Source organism: Gracilinanus agilis, chromosome 2 (assembly GCF_016433145.1).
Source record: "Gracilinanus agilis isolate LMUSP501 chromosome 2, AgileGrace, whole genome shotgun sequence".
In the NCBI taxonomy this organism is placed as follows: Eukaryota; Metazoa; Chordata; class Mammalia; order Didelphimorphia; family Didelphidae; genus Gracilinanus; species Gracilinanus agilis.
Genome location: NC_058131.1, coordinates 197,212,017 through 197,224,839, shown reverse-complemented (window position 1 = coordinate 197,224,839; position 12,823 = coordinate 197,212,017). Strand labels below are relative to the sequence as shown.

The 12,823-nt window shown below is 36.2% G+C and overlaps 1 pseudogene; it reads left to right on the top strand.

Annotated features, from left to right (window-relative positions):
* Positions 1-8,986: 8,986 nt before the first annotated feature.
* LOC123233460 overlaps positions 8,987-12,823 on the top strand; it is a 61,594-nt pseudogene continuing 57,757 nt past the window's right edge.

Here is a 12,823-nt window from a genome sequence, read left to right as displayed (position 1 = left end):
AGCTGGGAAGTGTCTGAGTCCAGAATTGAACCTAGGACCTCCCGTCTCTAGGCCTGGCTCTCAATCCACTGAGCTACACAGCTGCCCCTAGGTATTCTTTTTAACACCAAAAATTATTATTACCATTCCTTGACTAAAGTGCTAATCTAATGCCTCATCCTAATGAAGAAGTGACCCTGGATTTCCAAAGACAAAGTTTCTCTTCATAATATACCTAATATTGGGCTATGTATCTATGGCCCAAGTATAGAGAAGCAATGAGTCAAGAGATGATCAGACAATTAATTTTATAAATTTATTATACTTTATAGGATTTCTTTGTCACTACTAGGAGTTATCATGCCAAATATATCACAGATGAAATACAACATTGTACTTAAAGAAAAGGGAAGTGAGAGGTAGAATGGGATAAATTATATAACATAAAAATGTGTGAAAAATTATTATAGGGGAAGGATGAGGATGGTGATGGGCAATGCTTAAATTTTAATCCCATTATAACTGGCTCAGAGAAGGAATAAAAACCATACTCATTGGGGTATTGTATTATATCTTACCCTACAGAGAAGTAGAAGGGAAATAAGACAAAGGAAGGGAGAGGTAATTAGAGGGAGGAAGAAGTGTGTGTGGGAGTGATAAAAAGCAAAATATTGGTGAGGAGGAATATAATAAAAGCGTTTTAAACGAGCAGGATCAAAGGGGGAAAATATGATGGAGGGTAATACAAAATTAGTTACAAAATTTCATAACTGAAATGTAAATGGGGTGTACTCACCCATAAAATAGAAACAGATAGCAAAATACATCAAAAACCAGAATCCCACTATATGTTGTTTACAAGAAACACATTTGAGACAGAGTGGCACACACAGAGTAAAGGTAAAATGCTGGAGCATAATTTATTATGCATCACCCAAAACAAAAAAGCAGGGGTAGCAATCATGATCTCAGACAAAGCTAAAGCAAAAAATTGATCTGATTAAGAGATTAGGAAGGAAATTACATCTTGCTAAAAGGTACTATAAACAATGAAGCAATATCAGTAGTAAATTTATATGAACCAAATGGTATAGCATCCAGATTTTTAAAGGAGAAACTAAAGGAGCTTAAGGAGGAAATAATAAAACTACACTACTGAGGGAGATCTCAACCTCCTTATATCAGAACTAGATAAATCAAACCAAAAAAATAAATAAGAAAGAAGTAAGGTGAGTGAATGAAATTTTAGGAAAATTAGACTTAATAGATATCTGGAGAAAAGTGAATAAGGATAAAAAGGATATACCTTCTTTTCAGCAGCACATGGTACATATATAAAGATTGACCATGCACTAAGGAATAAAAACGTCACAAAGAAATACAAAAAGCAGAAATAATAAACGCAACCCTTTCAGAGCATATGCAATAAAAAGGATAATTGGTAAAGGTTCATGGAGAGGCAAATTAAAATTTAAATGGAAGCTAAATAATCTTAATTCTTCAAACCTTACGGGCTAAAGAACAAATTATAGAAATGCTTTCTGATTTAATTGAAAAGTATGACAATGAGGGGACAAATATCAAAATGTATGGGATACTGCCAAAGCAGTACTCGGGGGAAAATGTATATCCCTGAGTGCTTGAGAGAACAGGTATTATGCTGCTTACCAAAATGAAGGTTTTAAAGATGGTGTACTGGCATTATTGTTGCATGCCTATGAAACCTAGACAATCTACCAGGACCATGCTAGAAAACTGAAACTTTTCTAATCAAATTGTCTTAGGAAGATTCTAAAAATCACCTGGAAAAAGAGATATCAGAGAGTAAGGTCCTTTCTCACGAGCATAACTCTGATGTTTGAATGAAAAACTTACATTTGCCTAAAAGATTATTTTATGGATAACTTACACAAGGCAAGCATTCTCATGGAGGTCAAAAGAAGAGATACAAAGGCACTCAACTTCCAGGACCAGGAAACAGGTATGTGCCATACTGGGGGAAGCTGACTATAGGTCATGATTCCAACATTTAAAGAGACTATGAAGCCACTTGACTGTGCTGACTAAGGCTTCTCTTGTGAAAGCATTCATGACTGCTCCTGGCCTCAGGTTTGCATTTCCCTCCAATGCCCAGTGGCTTAAGCTATTAAACTACCACATATAGGCTTCCTTAAATTTTTATTTAAGGAAGACTTGATTTAACTTACATAAAAAAACACATAAAAATCTCACAGATGTTCCCCCTAAAAATTCTGAATTATAAGAGGGGAAGAGGTTCAGGAGCTGCTGTGGTTTTTGTGGTCCAGCCCCTCTTATGTTTAATCTAAGTGCCCTGATATCTCATTATCAAGAAAGAAAACTGGTTTAGCTTGCAGCAGAAGGCCCTTCTTAGGTAACAAAAGACACTGAAAATGTTACAGGGGGGCACTGAGACTGGAAGAAGAAAGGGCATATGGCCAATTATCACCACATGGAGACATCAATGAAGATAAAGAAGACAAACACACAACTGTAAAATGCAAGCCAGATTTCAGGTGTCTGGAATGGCAAACTATTTGCTGAAATAGCTAATCAGCAAAATTCATAAAAGTTCTCCAAGAGGAAAGCTTATCTTTACACCTTAATTAGTAAAATTTGCTTTCCTGTCATAATGGCATTAGGAAATGTGACTAATCTACTTACCAGCATGTCCTTTGGTCAGTAATATATGCAAAACCTCAAGAAAATTTAGCGTGTCGCTATTGAAGAATCAGCCCCATTGGCAAAATAAAAATGTTTAATAACTGGATCTGTGGAAAGTAAAACTAGATTAGCAAAGCATGCATCTTCATTAATAAAGTGACGAAAGAAAACCAAATGACTATTCTCATTCTTGAACTATGCAAAGTGGATTGACCCACAGTGACATTACTTTAAAACTGACCACATTTTCAGAGTTATTGCAAAATAGGTGATTAATCTTTCAACCTACCACATAAGAAAGTGAAGTGGCAAATTGGGTGAGCATTTGGATAATTCAGCAAGTGAATTAACCTATTCTCCCCTTAGTTCTACATATATAAGATTCAGGTTTCCCCCATCTCCTTTCTTCATCCTTCTACTCTGCCAAATGAAAGATTTGCTGCACAGCCTTCAATAAATAAGATATGTTTTGAGAAAAGAAATGTCAAGTATGTTTGTAGCTATTTAAAAATTTATTCTAAATACCCTGAAATAATTTCACTTTTTTGAGGCACATTCTGTACATAAAAGTTTTATCAAAAGCAAGTATGTTTCTATTTGTTGCTATTTAAAAGTTGAGAATTTTTAAAAAAATCTTTTTAAAATAACAAAATTAATGCTCAAAGGGCTTTAAAAGAATCCATACTTTTGATCCAGCAATGCCACTACTAGGTATATATTCTAAAGTGATAAAAATGGGAATGAACTCATTTATTCAAAAATATTTTGGCTGCACTTTTTGTGGTGGCAAGAAATTTGGAAAATGAGGGAATGTCCCTCAATTAGGGAATGGCTCAACAAATTGTGGTATATAATGGTGATGGAATATTATTGTTCTATAAGGAACCACTTGATTTCAGAAAGTAAAACTAGATTAGCAAAGCATGCATGGAAAGGCTTACATGAACTGATGTGGAGTGAAGTAAGAAGAAACAGGAGAACATTATGCACAGTAACTAAAACATTGTGGGATGATCAAATTTAACAGACTTTGCTTCTAACAACAATATAATGAACCAGTACAATTCTGAAGGACTTATGAAAAAGAGTACTATCCATATCTAGAGAAACAACTGTGGGAATAGAAATGCAGAAGAAAATATATGAATTGTCACTTTTTTGCATATATGATTTGGGTTTTGGTTTTATTAGATTACTTTCTTACAAAAATGAATAATATGGAAATAGGATTTGAGTGAAAATATATGTATAATCCGGTGAAATTGCTTGTGAACTCTGGGAAGGGGGAGAGATGAAGGGAGGGAAAAAACATGAATTATATGACCTTGAAAAACTTATGTGTAAATTTCTTTCTGTAATAAAATAAAGAAAAATAAAAAAATAAAATGACAAAAATAACAAAATAAAAACCTGTTACTGAGTTTTATGATTCTGAAGATTGGACTTTTTTCAATAAAAATTCAAATCAAAATAATTTCCAATTAAAATAGTAACATAGGACCTCACTTTCAGTAACACAAAGAGGTAGTATGTAAATGCCTGATGACTTGGAGTCTGTCAGACTTTGGCTCAAATTCTCAGATACTTACTAGCTCTGTAACCCTAACTATTCATTTAATCTTTCCCAGATTGTTTCCTCATTTGCAAAATGAGGACACAAATAGCATCTATTTCACAGGCCTATTATAAGTAGAACATGAAAGAACATATATAAAGTATTTTGCAAAACTTAAAAAACTGCATAATAGAGAGATATGATTAAAATCTTGGACTTATTTTTGTCTTCCCTTGCAGTCATAACAAAGCTCTTTTCATTTAAAAAGTTGATTTTTAAAAGCTAGTAACTACTTTGAAAATATTAGCTTGGATTGTAACCTCAAAACAGTAGCTGGAGAGTAATCTGAAATTACTTAGCACAAATTATTTGAGACTAAGCATGGCTATTTTATCATATAGCATATGCCAAATATTCACAATATTTGCCTATTTATTCCAAACAATTAATGCAGACAGGAAAGTGGATAGAGTCCTGAACTTGCTAAATTCAGTCTTCAATCTACTTTCCCACAATCCATTAGTAAATATAATAATCCATCCATTAGTAATTATATCACATCAATTCTATTTCCATCATAACTCACAGAACAATTTCCTTCTTTCTGTTCACAAAACCAACTTCATACCCATCTTATCACTTATATCACCTCTTTCCTGAACTATTTCAAATGCCTCCTAATTGATCTCCCTGGGTCTAGCCTCTTCCCCTATCAAACGTATCCTCTATATAGCCAGTAAATTAAAATTCTAAAAGTTTAGTTCTGATCATATTATTCTCCTACTCAGAGATTTAAGTAACTCCTTAATACTCTAAGGAAAGGTCCTCTGTTTGGATTTCAAAGTTCTTCACTCCTGAATATCTTCCCAGGTATGTTATGCATTATTTCTTCTCACACCTTCTACATTCCAGCCATACTAGTTTACTTGCTGTTCTCCACATATGATAATCCATCCCCTATCTATAAGCATTTGGATAAATTGTGTATCAACCCTGAAATTTTACTCACCTGTGCTTCAGGGAGCCCTCAGTACCTTTCCTGGGTCAGCACAAGTTCTGCCACCCAAAACATGCCTTTGCCGATTCCTCAAATTTTTTTTTCGGCCTCCCCTGACACACCACATGCAAAATGCTATTGCATTTATTTTAAACATATTTTATGTTTACTTATCTACTTATATGTTGTACCCACCATAGGTTTTAAGCCTTTGAAGATAGGAATTGTTTAGTTTTCTGTTTGTATTCCCATCACTAAGCCCAGTTCCTTGAACATAATGGGTACTGAGTAAACATTGGTGAATTGAAACTGACCCTTGACATACTATCTATATGAAATTTTCTAAACTTCAGGCAGCTCTCTAAGATTATAAATTATAGAAATATATGAGTCTTCCTTATTGGAGGGAGTTTTTTAGCCTAAGATATCAAAGGTAAATATCATAGATATTTAATTACATGTAGATGAGTTCTAAAACTTAATTTAAAAAATGACTTTTGTCTCTTAGGTTAAAAGAACTAGTATTATTATTTCACAATGAAATAATCATAATAATACCTGATAGCAATTTACTTATATATACACACATATGCATATGTAGTAACATACAATATATAGCACACTAAGATTTTCTGAAGCACTTTATATAATCCATCACATAATAATTCTCACAACATCTGTGTTACTAGATTCTAGTTCAGATGCTTATTTCATCAGTATGAATAACTCATGTAAACTGAAAGTTTCTGTGCATGTGTTAGAACCTGGTTATACTTGTGAGATTGGTTTTATTATTGTCTCCATTTTAAAGATGTGGGAACTGACACTGAAAGAAGGTCTAGGATAACACAGTGAGTGTCTGAGGCATGAGTGGTGCTGAATTGACTATGATTTGACTTGATGATTAGACTAGAGGTAGTGATTGGCTGAATGTATAATTTAAAGAAATGAAGTATTATGCATACACTTCTGTCTACTCTTTTGATATCATACCAAAAGTTGTATTCTAATGTGTCACAGCTTAATATCTGTTGTGAGTAAGATTAGGTAGTTATTGATTAAGAATTAAGGTTGACCTAGTAGGAAGGAGCTGGAGCTGGGAATTCCAAGATGGAATGAAGGAGCAGGAAGAAGTGCCTTGTGCCCTGAGAGAGGACTCCATTAGTGGTGGGAAAAAACTGTTGCCAGTCTGGGAGATCTCAGAGTAAAGGACACCCTGCATCCTGATTTTCATTGAGATCCTGTATGGTGGTGGCATCTAGCAAAGAGGTCAAGATCTTCAGTGCTGTACCAAAGGAAGAGGAGAAGTTGGAGATCTGGTGAACAGTGTCTCGAGCACACCTACTCAACTTGGTACCTGAGACCACCTTGGCTCTTGGCATCCAGAGATCATCGGTGGATTGCAGTGAGAACCCCTAAGCCACATCAGCCCATAGCTGTGCTCAAGCCTGGCAGGTCCAGGTCTGAGGCAGTCACCCAGAGACTCCATTACAGCTCCTTGGGCCCTGTCTGTTTTGGTCACTAAGTTAGTGTAGAAATAAGTCCTCCCCTTTCCCTGTGGGTTTTGTCATTAGGTTTTAAGGTTTTAGAGTAGACATCCTTTTCCCACCTTTTAGTTGTTCATAATTAAAACTAGTTATAACCTGTTACCTTGCCTGTTGGATTCAAAGCCTCTGGCCCAGGTTGACAGTTGATCAACTGTCCCTTTGTCAGTTAGGAGCAGCTTGGCTGTTCTGGTCTCCATGTCCAGAACTAGGTCTAGTCTCTCATAAACCCCAGTGTGTGTACCCACAAATCACTTAGTTTTATTATAATATCCCTGTGTTTCCATTACCTTTACTTATCATTTTCAACATATCTGAATTGATTCTATTTATGTTCTAATTTAAGCTTTTAAAAGAACATCTACAGGCAAGGTTTATCATCCCTTTTGTCATCTGGAATTATTTAATGATCATTGTTTCTGCAAATTTATCTTGCAAAGATGACTAATATTCAAAATAATGACCTTAAGTTTCTACAAGATTTCAGAGTATTTCCTGAGCCATCAAAAAATGTTAGTGGTTTTCAGATTAATTTTAAAATGAAATATCATACTTTAATACACTGATATATAGTGATGATAATGATATATATAGTGATATATATATATACATATATATATATAATGATATATAGGCTGACCAAATGAACCAAAAGCTAAGATTCAGAGTTCACTACTGTCATTGAAAAAGAAGCACAATGTAGAAACAATAAGAATGACTTCCCATGGAATAGTTAGAGTGGTGAGTTTAGAGTCAAGAAAACCTGGTTTCGAAACCCACTTTTACTATTAGTTCATTTCTTGACTCTGGGTAATCATTTAACCTTTATATTCATTCAGACAAAAACACTCAAATTTAGCTACTAAATCAATGTGTCTTGGTAGGAAAAACTTACCACACCAGTTGCTTTCCATGTATTGATGCAGTCACATATCCTTACCTGTTTTTCTTAACAGCCTTGACTTATAGTTTGAATGGACCTTAAAAGCAATCAATTCAAATCCCTTCATTTTACAGGATTAAGGAGCCTTCCTAAAATCATGGAAGTAGAAAGTGTTAGAGCCATTATTCAGTCTGGTTCTCTTCATCTAAGCTTGGTACTCTTTCCACTGAGCTATTCTACTTCCCTGTATCTGACTCATAATTACAAAAATGCTTTCTTGTTAGAGTAAGCTTTTTGTATTGAAAAAGAAAATACTGAGAATAGGGGAATAACTAGATGCCAGACAAACTGGGGACACTCCCACACCTCACAACTGAAGGACTGACAGGTAAACACAGGGAAACCAAATGGGGATGTGAGGTTTGGGAATGACAGTTGGTCAGCTAACTGACAATCTATCAACCAGGGAAAGCCAGTGATAAGGGTAACTTCAAGATGTGGGTTATTAATGGCTTACAGGAGACAGGAAGTACAAACAAACTGGGTTAATGGATATTATATAAGGGAAATGGAAGAACGGATTTATGACACTATGGAATAACCCAAATGATTTAATTAAATTAAGGTCTAAATTAAGCTAAACCTCTAATTAGAATAAGAGAGGGCTGGAGAGATGAGATTCTCACTATACTGGTCCATGGTGCTCCAAGATGATCACAGATGTCACAGGAACCAGGAACAAGTCCAATACATGGCAAGTCAATCCAAAAAAACTCTAGGGAGTAAGGTAGATAAATTTGCTGTCCACCAGCAGATAATCAAGACCTTTCCTCTCCCTAGGCCACAATAGCTGCTTGAAGTATCTTCTTCTCAGTGAAATCCAAATCCCACTCTATCAGCTCCTTGGATACTGGGCAAAGCTGGACCACACAGCCAAAACCTCCTTCCTTCAACTTGGCCAAACCACCTCTCTTTCAAAACCCTGGCTTCATTCCATTATAGAATGTCCATGAAGTCCAAGATTTCTTCAAGCTATCATCTATTCTCTTAAGTCTTATATTCATCTTATACCTTATATCTATCCTACAATTTCCCATTACAGTATGTAACCTCATATGATGAGGCAGACAGGCTCTCTGCCTATGGAGTTGTAGAGCAGTTTTTGCCTGAGTGACAGTCCTGTGAGACATCTCAGCTTTATCCTTGGGGCCACAGTTCAGTCTGCACTCTCTAGGCTCCTGAGGTCTCAAGTCTAGTTGTTCTCAGGGTCAAGCCTCCTGGTGTCTCCTTGCTTGCTTCTCTGCCCAAAGCTCCTTTAGCAGTCTCAGGGTGCTGCTTCCACAGCCATGCACCCCTCTGCACTGGGTCCCTACCCAAGGTCCACGCCTGCTTCCGCATCTGCGTCTGCACCTGTGCTCAAGGTCTGTGTTCAAAGTCTGATTTTTTAGCCTCTTGGGGTCTTAAGTCTTACTGCTCTCAGGAGCAGGTCCTGGCGATCCCAGGTAGGTGCCAACAACTTAATGGATGCCCCAAACTTACTCTATTTCTTGTGTGCTGGCTTTGGCATTGTAGGAGTTATGGGGGATGGGGAACGGGTTGCTCAGCTCGCATTTCAGTGAGAGCTATTTCACCCCCTTATAGCATGGAAATGCCCTGATCCCACATATCTTCAATGCTGTACCCTGTTGTGGGGTCCCTTCATTCTTCTGGGTTTGTTTTTATGCCCTCATGAGGAGTCCTGTATGTATGGATTAGGAGAGGTTAAGCAGTTGCTTTTTGCTCTGCCACCATCTTAACCTGGAAGCCAAGATCTCTCACATTGCATTCATAATGGCCTTCTGACAACTATGTAATTGCAAATAATCCTCAGATTTATTATAGTCCCATTCAGGATCTTGAGATGGCCAGTGCACTGCATTGAGCCCTTGGACTTTATTAACATGAAAGATGATCTTATTCTTCTCACTTTCTGTTATAAAAGCCTTGAGCAAATTTTCAACATCTTTATATGACGGATTATATGGAGAAAATATGTTGGCCATCTTTTTTTGTTACCAGATATGGTTCTTCTTCAAAACTAGGAACATTAGATGTCAATTCTTTTACATCTTGAATTGTGAAAGGTGTACGTTGTCTTAGGCTTACCACATCCCCATTGTGTCCTATTACAGGCACTTTCATTAAGGGGAAAAGGCCTTCAGAGGAATCTGTCAATGCTTGTAGTTTTATAGAAGTTTACTGTGGGGATACTGAGACAGCATAGGTAGGAATAGGTATAGTAGGAGGACAAGGGATGCAGTTGGTTGTGGGGTGGGAGAAGGGACAGGAGAGGATGGGTCATAGGAAGAAGGACCAGGGGAGGTAAGATTAGCCAGGAATTGTAGAGTATGAGAGAGGTGGTTATGCATCTGAGAAAGTGGAGAGGGGTCTTCCATCTCTATTTCAGGATAAATACAATTTTCCTCTCTTAGTGGTTTAGAAACAGGTTTATAAAAAATTAGATATGTGTAGAAGAGAATCTTCCTTTACCATTTGACCATGGAAGAAATGCATGAAATTTTCCAGTTGCCTTTGCATGTTGGTCTTCATTCTCTGTTGGGAAGCTTATTGTGACTTAATCGTGAAGAACTGAAAAAGGAAAATTCTAAGCAAAATAAGGAGAAGGAATCAATCTAGAACCTTAAAGTTTCATAATTGGGCAAAAGTCAGGAGAGTTTCCTGTAGAGTAACATTTATGTTGCTCGCTGTTATAATTTAAAAAAGGTAAATTAAAGGAAAGTAGAAAAGAGAACAATTTTCATTGTATATATCTGTTTATTTATTTATTTAAATTTATTTTTAATTTTTACTTTTTTTTATTTGGCATAGGGGCAGGGTAAGGGATATTTTGTCTTATTTTATTTTATTTTATTTCATATCATGTTATATGATTTTGTTGGATTTTATTTGGAAAAACTTTATTTATTTGCAATGTTTTTATTCATTCGTTTGTTTGTTTGGGGTGTTGCTGCCCTCTGGTGGCATAAAACAGTCCCTGCGGCTCAACAGGAAAAAAGGGGAAGAAATTGAGTGCTCAATACTGGCCTCTAGTGGCCAAGAGGCAACACAACAACAGAGATGGGTAATGGGCATGATCAGGATAGCGGTGGGAGTAAGGGGCAGGGTGAGGGTAGGGGTGGGATTGGATACTGGAGGTTTGCTGCTCAGAGGTCTAAAAGGATCTAAAAGCTGCTGCAGCTGGTACCTGGGAATTGAAGCAGCTACCTTGCTTTTTGAAACCAAAGTTGGGGCAGGGAAGGGTATGGGGATCTAACTTTTTCAATAGGACCAAAGAAAGCACTTCTAAAAAGCTCTCAGTGGCCGGGGCAGAATCAGGCAGGAAGCAGAGAGCTGGGGGGATTACCTGGGCAGTAGGGATGAAGTTGGGGGTGGGGAGAACCTGGAGTAGAGAGGCTTAACCTGCGGCCAGGCAGGAAGGGAGAAAGAGGAAAAGAGCAACAGTATCAAGAAGCAGGAGGTTTGGATCTGGCAAAGAAAGGCGGAAAATGTAGAGAAGAAAAAGGAAGAATGGGAAGGATGACAAAAAAAAAAAAGACAAGGGATCAAAAGGCAGTAGATGGAATGGAAGTTGGTAGTGGCTTCCCGCCTTTTGCTTGGGTGGGAAATCCAACAAACTCCGGGGAGGGGGAAGGGGTTTCCTACTTACCTGTAGATTAGGTTCTGAGGTCTCTTCGTAGGTAACCAAAATGTATATTTTAAAATTAATATTCAATAACTTAATATTATATTTCATAAAGTTTTTATTAATAATAGACTAACATAAAATATTGGAGTGAAAAGGTACTGACCAGTCCACTCTTGAGAGCAAAAAAAATGTGGAAGAGGGAGGAGTTACAGCAAACTATATACAAAGGTGACACAGCAAATGTGGATAAAGGGAAAAGCATTCTGGGTAACAGAAAAGAAGTTTGGGTAATGCAGTTTTAGGGATTCAAGATATTTCTAACTATAAAATCAGAATAACGTTATACACAGTAATAGCAATCTTGTACAATGATCAATTGTGAATGATTAGGTATTCTCAGCAATAGGATGATCTAAGACAATTTAAGAGGACTCATCAATAAAAATGCTTTACATATCCAGAAAAAGAACTAATGAAGTCAAAATAGAAATCAAAGCATAATTTTTAACTTTATTTTTATTTTTTGGCAAGCATTTTTATTCACAATAGGAATAATATGAAAATATATTTTGCATGACTGTTGTTATGAGCAACCAAGGGGGTTTAGGCAGATGCTGATGATGGAATATGAATAGGGTGAGAGAACTTAACCATGGCCTAATGTGAGTTTAGATTAGCTCCCACACCAGCAAGGTTAGATCTTCTTTAAGCCCAAGATTCTCTGCCAAAGCCCCAGGGCCTTAGAACCAATCCAGCCAGGCAGTTTGAAATGTTTCTAGGAAGTATACTGTAACTTCCTGAAACCTTAAATTGATGATGGATAAACTTGGCTTGGAAAGGCTAGGCCAACTAATGATGTTAACCAGATCTGACTGTATGTGTATAACCGAGAACAAATTACTTGTCCTTTCAATCATTGGGGAGAGAAATAAGAGATAGAATTTTGAACTCAATTTTTTAAAACGGATATTAAAACATTTTACACATAATTGGAAAAAGATTGTGTTGTTTTTTTAAAGTAAAATGGATTGTCTTCCTAATTGTCATCTACACCAGTTCTTTAAGCAAAGACTAAGTGAATGACTATCTGTAAGTCATATTTACAATGGACATTATTTTGTTCATGGGTTGGCATAAGTGAATATTAAGTTCACTTCCAATGCTACATTTACATGATGGTGATTCTGAAAATGTTCAGAGAATTCTAATAAACTTATGGAGGGAGAACTTGTAAACTTGTTAAAATATTTTATAGATTAAAGCAAATTTATTTTAATGCAAATATTCTAAAAACATTTAATTATATTCATACTTAATATAATGCTTACAATTAAATATTTGAAAATGAAAAATGAAAACGAGGAATAGTAGGTCAAATTGCAAGGAAAACTTTTTATCATATCTTCACAATATCTATAATTTCATGATAGGTATATTATATCTACCACCACAATTACAAATCCTAGATGCCTTAATAAATTATTTTCATGGATTGCTG